Genomic DNA, 8,694 nt, shown 5'->3' on the forward strand with positions numbered 1-8,694 from the left:
ACACATAACTGTGTGCGTGTACTCGTATTCGTATATGATGGTAAAACTCGAAAATATTTGCAAACCCCTTAATGTGTTTACGTATCTCAGCTCTTTTCCTTATTGCTTGTATGGTGACCGTGTGTGTGTGTGTGCATTTGTTATGATATTTAATAAAATTATATTTGCTTATATGTTTTTGCTAGAGCATAAGAGTATAGAAAATATATATTTTCTCGGCACGGAGTGGATAAGCACACACATCCGTATTAATATTTGTACTGCCTTTACAAGTACATTTATTTATATTAGATTGGGAAGAAAGAGTTGTCGTTTTTTTTAATAAATCCCTCTTAAAGAATTGCTTCTTTGGTTTCTTTCGTGCCGAGTCTCACGTATATATATAAAAACTGGATTTATATAATATATATTTATATATGTAACTATTTGTACTTCAGGGTGTTAAGCAGGGTGTGTGCAGATGGGCTCAGATAGGATTAATGTGGACACAACTTTTGTTATACCGATGGATTCAGGATCATTTTCCGCACCGACTCAAGCTTGTCTGTCCGTCTGTCTATTCATAGAGCCCATGCTACGGAAAATAAATCTTTTAATAAGAAAGAAGTGCAATTATTAAGAATTCATGATGAAACTTGTTATTTATATATAATTGGAGTGTCAGAATTTGTGGCAAGGGTTTAACGTGGGTTCCTGCCTGAAAGGCTTAACCCCACGGTGGCCCAAGCCACTTTTAAGCGTACTACGCCCCCTGGCGAGTTAGACAATCCCCACAGAGTAGGAGCCTAAACAGCACCAGAGTCCAGATCAGTTGATTGTGTATGGAACAATAAACCCCACTCTGGTGAATGGCGAGGCCTAGCTGCACTCAATTGTTCCATTTTAGCTAGGAATTCGCCAACCACAACCACCACGAGTACTCCCCGAAGGGCCGCACCCAAGCAGTCAGGACTCACAAATTGATCAACTGACTGCTTCCGCCATAAGGCTTCCACTGTGCTGTAGATCAATTACCACCATTACCCGCAGGCATCCGTGACATGTGTTCAAAAGTAAAAATAGGTAAAAGGGGAAAACTTATTCGTCATATCCCTTTTCCATTTTTGCATGTATTAATTAATTTACCAGACATTTTCTATCAATCGGCCAAAGGGAAGGCCGTCCGTCAATTCCTTTTTGCATTAATAGTATAATTAATTTATTTATTACGACTTAAGGACAAAGTCCATCATATACCCGCAGGCATACGTGGCTTTGTGAGGCGAGCTTCCTGACCCCCGTGGCTCCCAGTTTGTTTTGCAAAGCCTTATGGCATACTTTGGGCGGTTGTTAAAAACAACCGTACTTGCTTCGGATTCTCCATACTTTCCTGGTTGCCAGCCCCAAGTGAACTACTTTTCTTCAAGATATATAGGTCTCGGGTATTGCACTGAACATGGTAGACTAGTCTAATGCACTCTACCATGCACTCGCTAGATTACTACCTTCATTGTACTTAAATACCATTCAATATATTGGAGTGTCAGGAAAAGTAAGTAAGGTCTAGTTTTTAATACTTAAAAACGGAAATAGCTTGAGAAAAAAATTAATCTTGGAAGATTTGAAGCAAGCCAATGTGCATCTTGAGACAGGTCTCATATAAAAACACCAATGCTTTTAAATAGAAACAAGAAGTAATTTTCGTTGGTTTGCTTCGAAAATAATGACCGATTTTGCTGATTGTAAAATTTTCACTTCTTCCTTAAAAATGAAACCGCTCTTATTTGAAAAGCGGACATGCATTATAGTAAGGATACGAAATATGCATAACGGAAGGATCTCAGAGCTACAACAATAACAAAGACCAACTTAAAGCTTTGTACTCGAGTACAGAATAACACTTATGACTTCGTCTCCTATAATCCTAAGAGACAAAAAGCAAGAAGGAGGATAAGAAATGTTAGAAAAGTCTCATATAACAAACGATCTAAAACGTGGACCGACCTTGAGAAAACTGGGTATAATACGTTTTTTCTAAAAGAATTTACTTCGCTTACTTTCGTCATACAATACCAACAATTTGTGCTGTTCTCATATGTAAAGGCCTCCCTTCCAAGAGGTACTTCGGTAACCGGATGAATTCTCATTATAAAATTCGACTTTGTTGGCGTACTTGAAGATTATTATGTGTACAAATATATGTATAGGCGGACAAAGTTAAGACAAAGTTTCCCATCCATGGTACCTTACATGTCAGGGAGAATAACAAATAAGCCGGCCTTAACCGAGTTCAATTCAACTTAGATGTCATATTGCTATTCTGAATCAACTTTTGTAAAATTTTGACAATTCGACAAGGATTAGTATTCGTAAAAGTGTTTCTCTATTACTTTAGTATACATCTAACATAATTAAAAGAAAAGCTTAATAATTACATGAAACTTTTCAAAGTGAAACACTTTTTTTTTCTAAGCTAAAACATTAAATCGATGCTGTGAGCTCTTAACGAAGGGTATCTAATAACAATGGATATAAACGATATTTTGTGAAATTTTGTCAAAAATACTAGTAAATAATTGGAACGTATCTTTCTCAACAAAGTAGTCAGTAAACATATTCTGAACAAGCCCTATTCTGAACAATATAAAAGAAACTTGACAAGTGACAAGACCTTTTTGTGTTTGCGTATTTGCGTGGCTTAAGGACTCGGTTTTGTAACAAAGTTAATATAGTGTTTTGCGATGAAGATTGCTTCGGAATGTCAAAATTGGTACAAGGTCTTCAAGCATAAACATATTTGCTTTCAGTATCTGGGGCCTGAGGCAGTTAAGGGGAGGAAGAATTCTCGTTTACCCTTACCGAACAAGCTATGATGTTGCTTAGTTGTTTGACTATAGATCCGCCTAACTCGTAACTAAGTAAACTTAAGTTGTGGGAAGCTAATGAAAATCTGAAATAAAAAGTGTTTTGTTTGTTTTATCGAGTTTACGGAGAAGTTTGATGAAGTAAACAAAACGACAAGGGAAAACAACTCACACAATGAAGAGCCATTTCTTACAATGATATGCAATCATGTATGTTATAATATATAATAAGATAACATTATTTGTTGCCCAATTTTCTATACTAACCGATATGGTGTTAAGCATAAACACCGTACTTGTAGTGTACTCTTATTATGAAATCTTTAAAGTCAAACATTCAGCGTCACATAAGATGCAGAGATTTACAATGTTTCCAATTATTATAACTTGATTATGAGACTAAAGCCCGGAAGAAAAATTCCTCTTAATAATTTTACTGTTTTTAATAACAATAATTATGAATACGAGCGCTCGTAAACCACTTGACAACTAACGGCGCTGACGTTTTTCTTCACATTTAATTGAATGTTAAATACGTAAAGTCGTTTAGTGAAAACAATCACGTGCCCGGTGTATACAACAAATTTTAATTAAATTTATCAGCATGTTATCTAAAAGACGCCGTCAAATTTAGAAAATCGTTATTTAAGTTCATTTGCATGCATCCCCTTTCCAATCTTTTTCACTCATATCACCACTTAGCCAGTTGCCACAAAATCAACTCCACTTCTTCATTGGCAACAGTTTTAACCCTTAAAGTATAAATGATATGAAAACTTTACCTTTACCACCACCACCACCAAATCAATCGTCAAGTAGACTGCCTATCCAATATAATTTCAACGTTTTCTTCTTTTTTTTTTTTTTAACAAAGCCGACAGTCATACCATATAAAGACATTTTATATACAATATTATTCAACATGTATTTCATGTTAGCTTTCACTTTTTGCCCGTGTTGTGAAATGTTCGAAACATCGATTAAATTGTAAGGGAAAAATGAATTTTCTGAAAAACCTGAAGAATTGTTGGAAAATGTCGCTTAATAATTTAATAATGAAATGTTATGCAAGTTTTCAGAGTAAGTGGAAGATTCGGTGACCGATCGCCTCCACATATATACTGCAATATACTTTAAATGAACCCAGCTACATACATGCTACATTTTCATATCTTCTGGCTGAAAAAATTGTTATGTTACATGTGTTTTTTTCTACTATATTTTAATATTAATTCAATAGAGGTTTTTTTTTCTTAATCGACGTTTAGTGCTTTTGACACAACTTTCAAATTCCAATTAAATTTATCTATTTAATTTCAAGAATTAAGGCATATGTGTACAATATGTGTAATTTCTTGTTAAGCGTCTGCTGCACATGTAACTCTCTAACTATTCTTTGCTGTAACTGTGTATTTCGGTAATAACGTATTTCTGTAGCTACTCAGCTTTCCGAAAATTTTTCAATAGCCTGCCTGCCCATCTGTGTATCTATCCGTTTTTCTACTAATCTAGCTGCGTGAATAGTTATCTGCATAGCTGTCTGCCTGGCTTTGTGCGTACTTGCCTAAACACCTCATTATTACTGATTATTGCGCTTACATCCGCAAATAACTTGGTAGCCCTGGTAGACTACTTTTTGGTTGACTTACTTGTCTGTCGGCTTAGTCGCTCACATACGTAGCTATATATCCTGCTATCTGCCGGAGTTGGTCGTAAAATTATAGAATCTTGAATTTTCTTACATTATACTTTTCTTAACGTAGCCGTCGTACGGGGTTGGGAAATCAACTAATTAGATTAAAAGCAAGATTACGTTCTCTATTACCAAAAAAAAAAAAAAAACTATGCCTTTAGCTTCTAGAATTTCCCGTAAGGTGCTGCCCCATCCTAGGCAGACATGGTTGGAAGTACATGTGATATGGGCTTTGCAGAATGTTATGTACATTCAGTACATCGAGTGAATAAAATTCTTTATTCCAAGTTACGGTACATTATTGCCCATCTGGAATTTGCAGAATCTCAAGTTGTTCATTAGTGGCTCTCCCTCTCTCTCTCTCTCTGTTACACTCACCCACTCTCTCTCTCTCTCTCTATATATATATATATATATATATATATATATCAATCTCAATGTCTCTTTTTCTCTCCCGACTTTCCTGATTTCGTGCATTATCATGGAGAAAATTAACGAACGAAGATACCATCGATTGGTATGAAATAACTGTGCAGATGAAAATGGCTTATATGTGTGAATTTCGAAGTTGGATAAGTAGTTGTAAATAATTTTTATTTCAATCATAAAACTTTGCATTATATAATTACATTGAATTAATGCCGTTACGCGTTAGTAGTAAAGGGAAAACCATTCAATTTTCAATCATTATGGTACATTACTCTTAAAATGATTGAAGTATTGAAAACTTTTCTCTGCCGCATCTGCTCTCGTTCCTATGAAAATAAAAATATAACATGTATAAACACAAAAAAAAAAAAAAATAAAATAAAAGGAAAGGAAAAAAATTTGTGCTTCCTTTTCCACATCATTAATGATTACTACGAAGATCCATTTACATGCAACGTTCGATTTCATTCATTCACCGAATAAAAATCGGATTACATAAATTCCAATTTCAATGAGACTGCAGACATTTTACGTATTCCATTCATTCACTTGCGAAATAACCACACAGACGTCCGCTTGCATATTCATGTAAAGAAACAAGATTGAAAATGAATTTTAATTGTATTCGAGAACGCATACCATATCACCGATAAATGAGTTTTATATAATTAAAACTAAACACAAATCCTTTATATCCTTTATATCCTTAGCATGAATGATTACATACAAACGAAATTCTTAAATTCATCTATTCAGTATAAACGTTTTAACTACTTCATGGTAATATTTTTCAATAATGTTTCTGTCTGTCGAGACTTCAAGATTCATCTTATGATAGCTAAAGAGACGTTTCGTTGCATGTAGTCAGATAAACTTAACAGACTTTCTTACTATTATTTGCATACTGTAGACCGACCATATATGCAAATGGATATACGTAAGCCTGAGTCTGTGTGTGCAAACATATACATACATATATATATATATATAAGAGGGTATAAAATCAGTAACATTCTGGTATTGAAGCATTAATGAGACCACAAGGACACTGTGATTGTTTTCTGGATATTAAGTGGCAATTAAATATTTGCAAACGATTGTGATTTCAACACTTTTTACCTAAAAAAATGAAAGAAAAATATAAGAGAGAAAGAGAAAGAAACACACAAAAAATTGATAAAATTAAACACAATTACGTTGAGAAATACAAATGTGACTGAATAAGAGAAGTAGTCCTCATAAAAACTTTAAATTGTTTAACTTAGGGCAGAGAAAGGTAGTTAAAGCAGAACCCTGAACATACCATACGTTACACTTTATTAACAAGATAAAGATTACATTACGGATAGGCTTGAACATTTTCGCTCCCTTTCGTTTAGAACATCATTACTTTCGAAATTAAGTCTAATATCTGCCTGTTATCTAAAGTACTTGAGAAAATTTTGTTGAGGTTCATTCATACGCACACCCCCTCCCCCCTTTCCTTCTCCTTACCCCAAAAAATTTATAAACTCACAAAACCATAAAATGAAGTTAAGTTTCTTATTTGCAACAATTTCAACCCTTAAAAATTTAATTCTGGTAACCAACTGCCAGACATGGTTTGCTCGAAAGGCATGCCTAAATCACAATAATTAGTTTACGCAGAACACAATAAGCGAATAATCAACAAGAATTATTGTGGTAGTTGTGTTCAAGTTAGTGTTTCGTTTTTTGCGTTTCAATAGCGATGAAAATTTCAACTAAATAATTTTGGGGGGGGGGGGACATCTCTAAACATTTTTGGCGAAACACTTAAGATTACCCCTACTTTGCTTTACTTAAGGTTGCCCTTATTTCCGAACAATCGACCAATTTATTGAAACAAATGTTTCATGAGCGCTTGTAAATTCGATAAGAGATTTGAAAACATGTTCAATAAATGCACTCAACACAGGCTGGGGTATAGTGTGTGTTAAACTTCTGAGGATGTATATAGAACTCATAAGGACTTGAGATAGACCGACCTTTTATTGGACCAATTGATTCAGGAACATTTCCTGCCTCTGTTTATCTGTCTGTCCATCTTAGTTTTGGATTTGTATCTTTGTGTTTAGCTTACGAGGTGAGATACATTGGAATATTTCCACGCAAAGATGAACTCCTTGAAAATGGTTTGGACCATCGGATCGTCTGCCAATAGTCACGTTATCTAGTTGCAATTTAAAACACTGTTCCTACGAAAACTAAACATTGGTATGGCAATTTGGAATATTTCGTGATGAAAATTGGTCCAATTATTTTTTTTTAACGTGACCAATTACCTAAGGGTTGGTCCCTATTCATGTCACACGGTACCTATCAGAAAGAAGAGAGATAAGAGAAAGATAGAAAAATATACAGTGTCGATGGTCTCAAACTCAGGGACTTCATAAACGCAATGCCTTTACCGATAGGACACTTACTATAGCTGCGTCCAAGGAAAACTCTTGACATTTGAACGCGACTTCGCAGTCGCGGGTTTTACCGACAGGCCTACTCGGGCGGCCATGGTAGGCCCACCGTAGCAATTTGTTAAAAAAAATTAATCGCACCATATTTGGACTATGTAGATCTATATTTTGGGACTTTACATGTAAGCATTTACATGTAAGCAAAAAAAGACGTTATTCCATATTTCGCTTCTCCTCCCCTATAAACACTCCCATAAAAAGTAGCCTTTACGCACAAACAAGCGATAATTTTTATTCTTATGTCGCGAATTTAGTGGCGTACGGACGGACAAACGGATACATAGAGGAACTTGAACAGAGCCTTTAATTTTATTAAAAAGCCGTTAATCAATATAAAATTGGACTCTTAAAGTCGAGTCCCTTCCCAATGAAGGTTACTATATTTTCAATTGATTTACAAGCAACGAATCCTTACGATAATGGTGAAGATAAGCATTATAATTGAAGTCTTAATGAAACAAATGCTCAATAAAAGTATTTTGTGAAAAGCAAAATTATGCTCGATAGACAAGTTTGTAGCATTCCATCAATTAAACAAGCGATTGTCTATTGAGTGTTAAATAAACCCATAAAAAATTCAAGTGCAATATTTCTTTGCTACTCATTCCGCCTGGTCTACAACACAGCAATTGCTGTTAACTAACCAAGTCATTATGTTAAACTGTGATTTAATAATTAATATTTCTCTAACGTGCCTGACTCGAATTTATTCGTCCATGACTACTACAAGTAGTAGTAGTAGTAGTAGTAATAGTGGTATATAGGCAGTCGATGCACGTAGTAATGAGATAAAATGATTTCACACCTCATGAAATGCCGGAAATTTCCTGTTAAGTTAATTTTTGCTTCACACATCACTACATGAATGAACCGATGTCTGGATGCCTGTTAGTGTTGGCTAAAGTGCTTGTATAATTTATCAACATTCGGCGTATTCTGCCTTTTTTATTGCCTCTTTTTCCTTTGAATTCTTCTAGTCTTTTACTAGCAGAGCACAAAAAAGAATGAAAAAAAAAACACAAAAACAAAAACAAAGAAAATATGTGCATCAGCATAATGAATGACTGAAACAACTGCTGACGTATTAATTTTATCCTTAATGCATGTTTCACAGAGCACGGCGAAAAGCCCGTTTTCCTATTGCTGCCATATCCCTTTCGGCCGCTACTGCAGCCATCATTATTTTGGTCGTGTGAAGCAAAGCTGAAAAGAGAATTTAGTTGACGATGATGATGTT

The sequence above is a fragment of the Glossina fuscipes genome, unplaced genomic scaffold, assembly GCF_014805625.2.
Source record: "Glossina fuscipes isolate IAEA_lab_2018 unplaced genomic scaffold, Yale_Gfus_2 2, whole genome shotgun sequence".
Lineage (NCBI taxonomy): Eukaryota > Metazoa > Arthropoda > Insecta > Diptera > Glossinidae > Glossina > Glossina fuscipes.